The sequence below is a fragment of the Sciurus vulgaris genome (genome assembly GCF_902686455.1).
Source record: "Sciurus vulgaris genome assembly, chromosome: 3".
In the NCBI taxonomy this organism is placed as follows: Eukaryota; Metazoa; Chordata; class Mammalia; order Rodentia; family Sciuridae; genus Sciurus; species Sciurus vulgaris.
In genome coordinates, this window is record NC_136463.1 from 55,307,621 (window position 1) to 55,319,885 (window position 12,265).

General features: G+C 38.6%; 2 long non-coding RNA genes and 2 pseudogenes across 5 annotated transcripts in view; 3 read left to right on the forward strand and 1 right to left on the reverse strand.

Moving 5' to 3' along the window:
• Window positions 1–12,265, forward strand: part of LOC306656245 — a 528,984-nt gene that overhangs the window by 25,496 nt on the left and 491,223 nt on the right. The gene's annotated exons all lie outside the window — the stretch shown is intronic.
• The window catches only part of LOC306656224 (polyunsaturated fatty acid lipoxygenase ALOX12-like), a 421,309-nt pseudogene that overhangs the window by 5,551 nt on the left and 403,493 nt on the right, over window positions 1–12,265 (reverse strand). The window lies entirely within an intron of this gene.
• LOC306656247 lies at window positions 12–9,244 on the forward strand. Its single transcript, XR_013762455.1, has 2 exons — window positions 12–2,620; window positions 8,903–9,244. It is a non-coding gene; the product is annotated as an uncharacterized lncRNA (long non-coding RNA).
• Window positions 9,386–11,709, forward strand: LOC306657688 (phospholipid scramblase family member 5-like; annotated as a pseudogene). Its single transcript has 2 exons — window positions 9,386–9,392; window positions 9,878–11,709. The product of its transcript is annotated as a phospholipid scramblase family member 5-like (transcript).

The following is a 12,265-nucleotide window of genomic DNA, read 5'->3' on the forward strand; positions in this document are numbered from 1 at the left end:
TCTTTAGGATTTATCACTTTTTACTTTTTACCAATATTGTGGGTACAAAGTGTGAACAATTAGGTGGGTGGAAGGGGCTGGGATTTTACCTACGTATAAGCTAATGGATTCACTAATGTGTTAGCCCATTACCAGTTGGAAGAGGCTGACAAAAGACACAAGACTCTTGGTTCAGAGGAAAAGGATTTAATTATTTACAGAAAAGTAATGACAATCACTTCATGTTCACATCAGCTCCTCCTGAACTCTGAGTTCCATGGGGTGACACAGATGGGCCTAGAGGAGCTGTGTTACAGGAGAGGACCATGAGTTTGGGGAATTCACCCCTTTTGTAGTAAGTAATAGCAGTTTGTTCTGTGTCTGGGAGAACAACCTCTCATCCTCAAGTTTCTTGCTGCAAACGCAACTCCTAGACACATTCTAATAAAGTGAATACAGGACATTGCATTCCTGGCACAAGCAAGAAATGTGTTGATTTTGAAACTAGGGAAAAGGTGCCATGACCCATGCAGCATCAACAAAGGATCTGAGCAGGGGTGACAGGAGATGGAGAAAAACACAGACAAAGAAGACATTTTTAAGCAAAGCTGAGGCCAAGTGGGACACTGCCTTTGATGGAGGAACAGTAACTCCACACTAACTCTGAAAGTTGATTTTATAGGGTCTTATAATCAGGAAATTAAACTACAGGGGCATTATAAATTGCTCAATGTTTGTGAGTTGTCAAGAATCTTCTTTGGGGGTGGGAGGGGGCCAAGAATGGAGGAAGGAGGGACTGTATAGAGGGATAAGATGGATGGGAGGGGTGGGGGGGGAGAAAAAAATAACAGAATGAATAAAAAACTATTATCCTAGGTAAACATATGATTACAAAAACAGTATGCCTCTACTTCATGCACAAATAGAGAAACAAGATGTATCCCATTTGTTTACAATAAATATGAATTTTAAAAAATCTTTGTTCACTAAAAAGTTACCAAGCTAGAAACATTTTTTTCAGCTATCCTACTATTACAGTACTAGGAACATCCTGCTATTATCCTGTTGCACCCAGGAATCCTATTGAACTGGAATTTCTTATAACTGTTAACATCAGAGCCAAGTGTCAAGGCTGTTAACATCGTCACCTTTTGGCAAGGAGCATTTCCCAGGTTTGGCTTTTGCCAACACCATAGGATCAGCTCACAACACATCTTACTTTTTTTATTTTTTAACTGCAACCAGTGCATGTCTACTTGAAGGTATTGCAACTGATGGGACTCATTCACTCTCCACAAAAAAAGCAATCCCAAAAGGCTACATATTGTAGGGTTCCATTTATATAGCATTCCTGAAATGACAAAACATGAAAATGGAAAGCAGATTGGTGATTGCCAGGGTTTAAGAAGAAGAAATTTGTGATTGCCCGCCTAAAGGACAGGAAGGAAGTTGGAGTGTGCAGTGAGTTTCAGAGATTTCAGGATGGATAAAGAGAAAAGAAAGGACCTCAAGGGGGCATCAATACACAGTAAGCTTTGTTTGAACAATGCTTTCACAGGTTTGCTTTGGGGGAGAGGAACAGTTGGGGAGGCTGTAATCCCTTACAGCATGAGACCTGTGGAAGGCAACAGCATGGAGGCTATTCCACAGAAGGAGGGTTAGGGAATGCCCAGGGGAATGGGGAATCAGAGGACAGGGGATTTAGGTCTCTGGGTGATGTCATTCATTAGAATGAGGGAGTGTCTAGGACCCAGCACTGAAGGCAGCAGTAGTTTGTGATCTTTTAGAGTCCTTGGGTTTATCTCATTTTGCTAATAGACATTAGGTGAAGTTTCTAGGGATTTTCAAAGTAGGCAGATTCTAAATGGCTAAATAAAGGGGGGTCTGTGTTTAAATAATTGGATGTATAAAAACTTGAGTTTAGCATGGTGGTAGAGAACTTGTGAGCAGGATCTCAGCCTGCTGTGAAGATATAAACATAAGACAAACATGCAGGGAACATTTTGTCTTATTTATATAACATCCATTTGTTACATGTACACAATTTTCATATATACCTTTATAAACAAAATTTTATAATATAGCTATAAAAGGACATAAGAGGTATCTTTGAGATGATGGAAATCTGTAATCTGTGTCTGTATCTGTGTCAATATTAATATTCAGGTTGTAATGGTGTACTATAGCTCTGGAAGGTGTTGCCATTGGAGGAAACTAGTAAAGGAAACATCCAATCTCTCTGTATTATTTCTACATGTTAATCATAATGATCTCAAAATACAGTTTTATTTTAAGAAACAATAACAACGCACCCAACCTACCTCATGACTAGATTTATTCACTGCATGCATTTGCACATGTGCACACTAATGGTTTAGCAGATGAGGTGTACCTATTTCCAGAACCAAAAATCAACTATTTACCTTAGTCTCTACTGTACTACATATAGTCTCTGTCTTCCAATAACAAAAGGCAGGTCACACAAATAAACAAAAAACAATGAGCTCTCAAGGAACTAAACAAGTAATAGATGTCTGAACTGTCAAGTAGAGAATTTAAAAATAAGTATGACAAATATGCTGTGTAAAACATGAATAACTCTTCCTTTCTCTCCCCCTGACTCACTTTCGTTCTCCTCCTGGTTTTCACACTCTTTCATTCTTTTTGTTTTTAATTGTAAACAAATGGGATACATGTTGTTTATTTGTACATGGAGTCAAGGCATACCATTTGTGTAATCATAAATTTACATAGGCTAATGTTGTTTGATTCATTCTGTTATGTTTTTCCCTTCTCCCCACCTCTCCCACCCCTCTTTTCCCTCTATACAGTCCTTCCTTCCTCCATTCTTACCACCCCCTTATCCCTAACCCTAAACTTAACCCTAACCCTAACACTAACCCCTCCCACCCCCCATTATATGTCCTCATCCACTTATCAGCAAGATCATTCGTCCTTTAGTTTTTTGAGATTGGCTTATCTCACTTAGCATGATATTCTCCAATTTCATCCATTTGCCTGCAAATACCATAATTTTATCATTCTTCATGGCTGAGTAATATTCCATTGTATATATATACCACGGTTTCTTTATCCATTTATCAACTGAAGGGCATCTAGGTTGGTTCCACAATATGGCTATTGTGAATTGAGCAGCAGTGAACATTGATGTGGCTGTATCTCTGTAGTATGCTGATTTTAAGTCCTTTGGGTATAGGCCAAGGAGTGGGATACCTGGGTCAAATGGTGGTTCCATTCCAAGCTTTCTGAGGAAATCTCCACACTGCTTTCCAGAGTGGCTGCACTAATTTGCAACCCCAACAGCAATGTATGAGTGTACCTTTTTCCCCACATCCTCGCCAACACCTATTGTTGCTTGTGTTCTTGATAATCGCCATTCTAATGGGGGTGAGATGGAATTGTAGTGTAGTTTTGATTTGCATTTCTCTTATTACTAGAGAGGTTGAACATTTTTTCATATATCTGTTGATTGCTTGTAGATCTTCTTCTGTGAGGTGTCTGTTCATTTCCTTAGCCCATTTGTTGATTGGATTATTTGTATTCTTGGTGTAGAGTTTTTTGAGTTCTTTATAAATTCTGAAAATTAGTGCTCTATCTGAAGTATGAGTGGCAAAGATATTCTCCCACTCTGTAGGCTCTCTCTTCACATTACTGATAGTTTCCATTGCTGAGAGAAAGCTTTTTAGTTTGAATCTATCCCAGTTATTGATTCTTGCTTTATTTTTTGTGCTATGGGAGTCCTGTTAAGGAAGTCTGATCCTAAGCTGAAAAGTTGAAGATTTGGATCTACTTTTTCTTCTATAAGATGCAGGGTCTCTGGTCTGATTCCGAGGTCCTTGATCCATTTTGAGTTGAGTTTTGTGCAGGGTGAGTGATAGGGGTTTAATTTCATTCTGCTGCATATGAATTTCCAGTTTTCCCAGCACCATTTGTTGAAGAGGCTATCTTTTCTCCATTGCATATTTTTGGTCCCTTTGTCTAGTATGAGAAAATTGTATTTATTTGGGTTTGTGTCCGTGTCCTCTATTCTGTACCATTGATCTACCTGTCTATTTTGGTACCAATACCATGTCGTTTTTGTTACTATTGTTTGTAATAGAGTTGAAGATCTGGTATGGCGGATACCCCTGCTTCGCTCTTTCTACTGAGGTTTGCTTTAGCTATTCTGGGTTTTTTATTCTTCCAGATGAATTTCTGTAAGGTACATCATTGGGATTTTAATTGGAATTGCATTGAATCTTTATAGCACTTTAGGTAGTATGGCCATTTTGACAATATTAATTCTTCCTATCCAAGAACATGGGAGATCTCTCCTTCTTCTAAGGTTTTCTTTAATTTCTTTCTTTACAGTTCTGTAGTTCTCATTGTAGAGGTATTTCACCTCTTTTGTGAGATTGATTCCCAAGTATTTTATTTTTTTCGTGGCTATTGTGAATGGGGTGGTTTTCCTAACTTCTCTTTCTGAAAATTCATCACTTATTTATAAAAACGTATAAAAATGCATTGGATTTATGAGCATTGATCTTGTAACCTGCTACTTTACTGAATTCACTTATGAGTTCTAAAAGTTTTCTGGTGGAATTTCCAGGTTCCTCTAAATATATAATCATGTCATCAGTGAACAGGGATAGTTTGAGTTGTTCTTTTCCAATTTGTATCCCTTTAATTTCTTTGGTTTGTCTAATTGCTCTGGCTAGAGTCTCAAGGACGATGTTGAATAGAAGTGGTGAAAGAGGGCATCCCTGCCTTGTTCCAGTTTTTAGGGGGAATGCTTTCAGTTTTTCACCATTTAGAATGATATTGGTCATGGGCTTAGCGTAGATGGCCTTTACAATGTTTAAGAATGTTCCCACTACCCCAATTTTTTCTAGTGTTTTGAGCATGAAGGGATGCTGTATTTTATCAAATGCTTTTTCTGCATCTATTAAAATAATCATGTGATTCTTAACTTTAAGTCTGTTGATATGGTGAATGACATTTATTGATTTCCAGATGTTGAACCAACCTAGCATCCCTGGGATAAAACCCACTTGATCGTGGTGCACTATCTTTTTAATATATTTTTGTATATGATTTGCTAAAATTTTGTTTTTAATTTTTGCGTCGATGTTCATTAAGGATATTGGTCTGACATTTTCTTTCCTCAAACTGTCTCTGTCTGGTTTAGGTATCAGGGTGATATTGGCTTCATAGAATGAGTTTGGAAGGGTTCCCTCCTGTTCTATTTCATGGAATACTTTGAGGAGTATTGGAATGAGCTCTTCTTTAAAGGTTTTGTAGAACTTGGCTGAGAACCCATCTGGTCCCAGACTTTTCCTTGTTAGTAGGCTTTTGATGACCTTTTCTATTTCATTGCTTGAAATTGATTTATTTAAGTTGTGTATGTCCTCCTCGTTCAGTTTAGGTAATTCATATGTCTCTAAAACCTGTTGATGTCTTCGAGGTTTTCTATTTTGTTGGAGTATAGATTTTCAAAATAGCTTCTAATTATGTTTTGTATTTCACTCATGTCTGTTGTGATATTTCCTTGTTCATTCCGAATTTTAGTAATTTGAGTTTTCTCCCTCTTTCTCTTTGTTAGTGTGGCTAAGGGTTTATCAATTTTGTTTATTTTTTCAATTAACCAACTATTTATTTTGTTAAATTTTCTGATTGTTTCCTTTGTTTCAATTTCGTTGATTTTGGCTCTGATTTTAACTATTTCCTGTCTTCTACTACTTTTGGTGTTGGTCTGCTCTTCTTTCTCTAGGGCTTTGAGCTGTATTGTTAAGTCATTTATTTGTTGATTTCTACTTCTTTTGTTGAATGCACCCCATGAAATAAATCTTCCTCTAACTACTGCTTTCATAGTGTCCCAGAGATTTTGATATGATGTGTCTTTGTTCTCATTTACTTCTAAGAATTTTTTTATTTCCCTCCTGATGTCTTCTGTTATCCATTCATCATATAATAGTGTATTATTTAATCTCCAGGTATTGGAGAAGTTTCCTTTTTTTATTCTGTCATTTATTTCTAAATGATCTGATAGAGTACAAGGTAGTATCTCTATCTTCTTGTATTTGCTAACAGTAGCTTTGTGGCATAAAATATGGTCTATTTTATATAAGGATCCATGTGCTTCTGAGAAGAAAGTGTATTTGTTCTTTGTTGGATGGTATATTCTATATAAGTCAGTTAAGTCTAAATTGTTGATTGTTTTATTGAGATCTATGGTTTCTTTGTTCAATTTTTGTTTGGAAGATCTGTCCAGTGGTGAGAGAGGTGTGTTAAAATTGCCTAGTATTATTGTGTTGTGGTCTATCTGATTTCTGGAATTGAGAAGGATTTGTTTGATGTACATGGATGAGCCAATGTTCGGGGCATAGATATTTATGATTGTTATGTCTTGCTGATTTATGCTTCCCTTAAGCAGTATGTAATGTCTTTCTTTATCCCTTCTGACTAACTTTGGCTTGAAGTCCACATTATCTGAAATGAGGATGGAAACTCCAGCTTTTTTGCTGAGTCCGTGTGCATGGTATGTTTTTTCCCATCCTTTCACCTTTAGTCTATGGGTATCTCCTTCTATGGGATGAGTCTCTTGCAGGCAGCATACTGTTGGATTTTTCTTTTTAATTCAATCTGCCAGTCTATGTCTTTTGATTGATGAATTCAGGCCATTAACATTCAGGGTTATTATTGTGATATGATTTGTATTCCCATTCATTTGACTCATTTTTGTTTATTGACATGATTTGGTTTCTCCTTTATTTGGCTATTCCTTTAGGCTAGTTCCTCCATTGCTGATTTGCATCGTTGTTTTTCATCTGTTCCTCATGGAATATTTTGCTGAGAATGTTCTGTAATGCTGGCTTTCTTTTTGTAAATTCCTTTAGCTTTTGTTTATCATGGAGGGATCTTATTTCATCGTCAAATCTGAAAGTAAGTTTTGCTGGGTATAAGATTCTTGGTTGGCATCTGTTTTCTTTCAGGGCTTGGTAAATGTTGTTCCAGGTCCTTCTAGCTTTTAGGGTCTGGATTGAAAAATCTACTGATATTCTTATTGGTTTCCCCCTGAATGTAATTTGGTTGTTTTCTCTCACAGCTTTTAATATTCTGTCTTTATTTTGTATATTAGGTATTTTCATAATAATGTGCCTTGGTGTGGGTCTGTTGTAATTTTGTATATATGGAGTCCTGTAAGCCTCTTGTACCTGGTTTTCCATTTCATTCTTCAGATTTGGGAAATTTTCTGATATTATTTCATTGACTAGGTTGTTCATTCCTTTGGTTTGTTTCTCTAAGCCTTCCTCAATCCCAATAATTCTTAAATTTGGCCTTTTCATGATATCCCATAATTCTTGTAGATTCTGTTCATGATTTCTTACCATCTTTTCTGTTTGGTCAACTTTGTTTTCAAGATTAAATATTTTTTCTTCAATGTCTGTGGTTCTGTCTTCCAGGTGTTCTATCCTATTGGTTATGCTTTCTATGGAGTTTTTAACTTGGTTGATTGTTTCCTTCATTTCAAGGATTTCTGTTTGTTTGTTTTTTTTTCAGTATCTCTAACTCTTCATTGAAATGATCTCTTGCTTCCTGTATTTGCTCTTTTAACTGTTGATTGGTGCGATCATTTAATGCCTGCATTTGCTCTTTCATCTCCTCCTTCAATGCCTGCATTTGCTCTTTCATCTCCTCATTTGCTTCCCTGATTATTTTGATTATGTACATTCTGAACTCCCTTTCTGACATTTCTTCTGCTGTGCTGTCATTGGGTTTTATTGATATAGTATCTAGGTTTGTTTGGGACATTTTCTTCCCTTGTTTCTCATATTGGTCAGATATCAGTGAGACTCTGAGATATTGCAGATTTCCTCTATTGACTTATAGTGTCCCTGTAGATTTCCAGTGTATCACCTCCCAGCCTTCAGTAGCCTGAAGTCTTGGAGTAACTTGATAATGCAGTGCTTCCGAAGAAAGCTGTCCCTAGCCCGCTACTGGCTCTGGGACTTGGAGCTGGCAGTGTGCGGAAAGGCTCTCACTGGGGGTCCTGCTCCGAGAAGCTGGCCGTGTGGGAGGAACCCACCGCCAGAGTGAGCAGGGCTACCTGGGGAAGACTCTAGCTTCCTTGCCCTGCTCTGATAAGCTGCCCCTTTGCAGGCCTGCCGCCCAGGCCGAGCTTCACCTGGTGGGGGAGACTCACCCTGTTGCTCTATTTTAGTCCAAGTCTCTCAATGCCTCCCCTTCTTGAATCCTGGGTTCTGGAGTGACAGGAGATGCAGTCACCCTCTATTCCACCATCTTGGATCCCCCCCACGGAAAGAACCTGTGACTGGAGTGGGCAGAGCCGCCTGGAGAAGTCTCTGGCTTCCCTGCCCTGGTCCCAGAGGCTGTCGGCAAGTCGCAGCTCTCTGCTGGCTCGGGGACTTGTGGCTGGCTCTGTGTAGAAAGGCTCTCACTGGGTGGTCTGCTCTGAGAAACTAGCCTTGAAAAGTGCCTCCCGCTGGAGGGAGCCTGGCTGCTTGGGGAAGTCCCTGGCTGCCCCGTCCTTGTCCCTGAAGCTGCCTGCGGGCCGGAGTTCACCGCACTGGCTCTGGGACTTGGAGCTGGTTCTGCACAGAAAGGCTCTCACTGGGGGGCCTGCTCCGAGAAGTTGGAGAAGCTGGCCATGTGGGCGGAGCCCACCGCCAGAGTGAACAGGGCTACCTGGGGAAGACTCTAACTGCCCTGCCCTGCTCTGATAAGCTGCTCCTATCCGGGCCTGCCACCCAGGCCAAGTGTCACCCAGTGGGGGAGACTCACCCCCTGGCTCTATTTTAGTCTGAGCCTCTCAATGCCTCTCTTTCTTGAATCCTGGGTTCTGGAATGACTGGAGATGCAGTCACCCTCTAGTCCCCCATCTTGGATTGCCCCATGGAAAGAGCCTCTCACACTCTTTCTTGTGCATGTCCTTTCTCTTTCCTTTCTCTTTTCCTCTAATTTTCTCTCTTACCCTGCAGAAAGACACTGTTTGCTTAATAAACTCCCTTATGTGAAAAATAAATAAATAAATAAATAGTGTGTGAAACTTTAGCATTTGGGAAACTTTAGCAGAGATATGGAAAGAATAAGAAAGAATCAAATAGCAATACTTAGAAATAGAGAAGACATAAATAGAAATAAAGAATGCCTTTAAAATTAGCTCAACAGTAGATAATGACTGAGGAAAAATTTCAGTGAACTTGAAGATAGGTCAATAGGAATTACTCAAACTAAAATATATATATATATATATATATAAACAGAACTGGGTATGGTGGTGCATGCCTATAATCCCCAGTGACTTAGGAGGCTGAAACAGAAAGATTGTAAATTCAAGGCCAGAACGAACAAATTACCAAGATCCTGTATCAAAAAATAAAAAGAAATGGGATGTGACTCAGTTGTAGAGTGTGTGCCTGCATTCATTCCCCAGAATGAAAGAAGGGGAGAATGGAAAGAAGGGAAAGAAGGGAAAGAAAGAAAGAAAGAAAGAAAGAAGGAAGCGAGAGGGATGAAGAAGAAGAAGGAGGAGAAGGAGAAGGAGGAAGAGGAGGAAAGAGAAAGGGAAGGGAGAAAGGAAAAAACAAACAAACAAACAAATAAGGGAAAGAAAAAAAGGCAATGCATCAAAGATCTGTGTGACAATATCAAATGGTGTAACATATTTGTAATTAGAATACTACAGGAAAACAGACAGAAAATAAAGCAGAAAAAAAAAAAACATTTTGACTGAGAATTTCCCAAGAAGTTTAGAGATCTCCAAGCAGGATACTAGCAAAGTACCCACATCAAGACACACTGTAATTAAGTACCAGGAAACCAAAGGTAAATCTTATTACAGAGAATAACTTAGAACTGCTAATTACATACTTGCAAGTGGAGGTTCTGGAATAATACTTGGCACTGAGATCTCCAAAAATATAAGATTAAAACTAACTTGGGACAAATAATTTACTTGTCTTTTTGTTAGTGAAAGAAAGCATCTGCTTTAGTCATACTTTCTGTTCCACTCTGCAATTCTTCATCCTGAGAATCACAGAAAAGTCAAGAGGTGATTACAGTAAACAGGCCCTTGATGTGTAACAGCTGCTGGTGCCCTTGCTACCTGCAAGAGTTAGAAATCTAAACGTATAGTTGGTTATGTTACTCAGAAATAAACCCCTTTCAACCCAAATTCACAATACAAACTGCAAACAAAGATGCTTTGAAAATCGTCCATCATTGTGCAACATGTGATTGTTTGTGGATTTTGAGGTGAAAACAATTAATGTAAAGCTTACAATTGGTAAGGTTTTGAAATACTGGTCAGGATTTGTAAATTATATCTTCACAAATGCTCACACTTTGGAATACACATTCCTGTAGACCTAGATGTGACAAAGTACAAATAATTGGTGCTTTTTTTCTCTTTGATTTTATGTTCTTTGAACATTCACTAACTAGATTATAATAAGCAAGATGGTGAAAACAATAAAATATGCAGAATATATTTCAGTATCTTTTGGGCCCTGAATACATTTCTGAATTTTTTATTTTTGATAACAAAATATTAATTATTATATTTATTAAAACATAATTTAATGAGACAAAAGATAAGGTCTTTCTAATAGAGGAGATAACGGTGAAGACAGAATCTCAGAGCTGGAAGACAAAGTGTTTGGCCTTCAACATTCAGACAGTATTGAAGAAAAGAAAATAAGTTACCATAATCAGACTATACAAGAACTCTGGGACAGCATTAGGAGAACAAATTTAAGAATAATTGGAAATAAAGAGGCTTATGATGCAGGCTAATGGCATAGGTAAATTCTTCAGGGAAATAATAAAAGTAAACTTCCCAAATCTTGAGAATGAGATGGACAGTATGCATCCAGAACCCCAAATAGGCAAGATCAAAAAGAACCTCTCAATGATACATTGAAATTAAAATGCCTCATATACAGAACAAGCACAACATTTAAAAATCCTCAAGACAAAAATGTCAGGTCATATTTAGGGGCAAATCAATTAGAATTTCGTCCTATTTCTTAGCATAAACTTTTAAATACAGGACAACTGTTTTTCAAACACTGAAAGAAAATAACTCTCAAACAAAATTGCTTGTCCAGCTAAATTATCCTTCAGGATCTATGAACAAAAAAATTTCAAGAGAAGCAGAAATTAAAAGAATTTAAGCCAGTACTACCAAAAATACTTGAAGAAATACTTTATAGAGAGGAAATAAGAAACAAACCACAGAGCCCACAAACAGACTCCTTGGAATAGTAGTTAAGCAAATGAGAAGCAGGATGAAATTAAACCTTAGTAATAAATCAAAGTCAGCATATTGATGCCTTTTGAGTGCAGATTGTTCACTGTCAGGTGCCTATCATCTGTCATTTGCATGCCTCTTGCCTGTCATTCACCTACCTTTCACCTATCCAACATCCACCACCACAGGTTCACCACCTGATCGTCTGACAGCAGTCAGCAAATTGACTACAGACCACCAGTGGAGTGCCAGCTGTCTGCTGTTGCCTGGAAATTCACCGTCACAGTACCTGCAGGTTTGGTTACACATGGCTGTCGCCATTTTGAGACAATAGCCCAGCCCTGTAGGACCCCTGGCTGGACTGACTGAGCCCCATCTCCAGGATCCCTCAGGCTGACCGATCACTCCCTGCCTCTGGTGCCTTCATACAGACTGAGGACTCCCCAGCACCAGGACCCCCAAGAATGACTGCACCCCACCTCCAGGATTCTGCAACCAGACTGACCACACCCCACCTCCAGGACCTCCAGCTGACCATGCCCACACCCCATACTGCAGCTCCCCATTTGCCAACACATTTGGAAGCCAGAGTGGCTTTCTTGGATAATCCTGGAAGCTATAGCTCTGATCTTTAAGTGGGGCAAATCCCATCCTGAGATGCCTCCTGGAGACTTGAAGTTCATTGTCATGTACCTCTCATTTCAGGCTACTGAAGACTGAGAGGTTTGAATACTATATGACTGTTATAGTATAGATGTTCCTTTTTCTTCTTGTTGAAAAATTTTAAATTTTTATTTCTTTACTTTTCTGGCTCTCTTTTCCTTTCCTTTACCTGCTCCCTCAGAGTCTCTTTCTCCCTTTTTGCATGCTAACAACCAACTTCTTTTGATTACACTCTCACTTTTTCTATTATCTAGAACTTCTATATATTCTTTTCTTATCCCATTAACAGCTACATCCTACACCCCTCTGCATCCTCTTTGTCCTCCATTAGAAACTGCAGAACTTATTGTA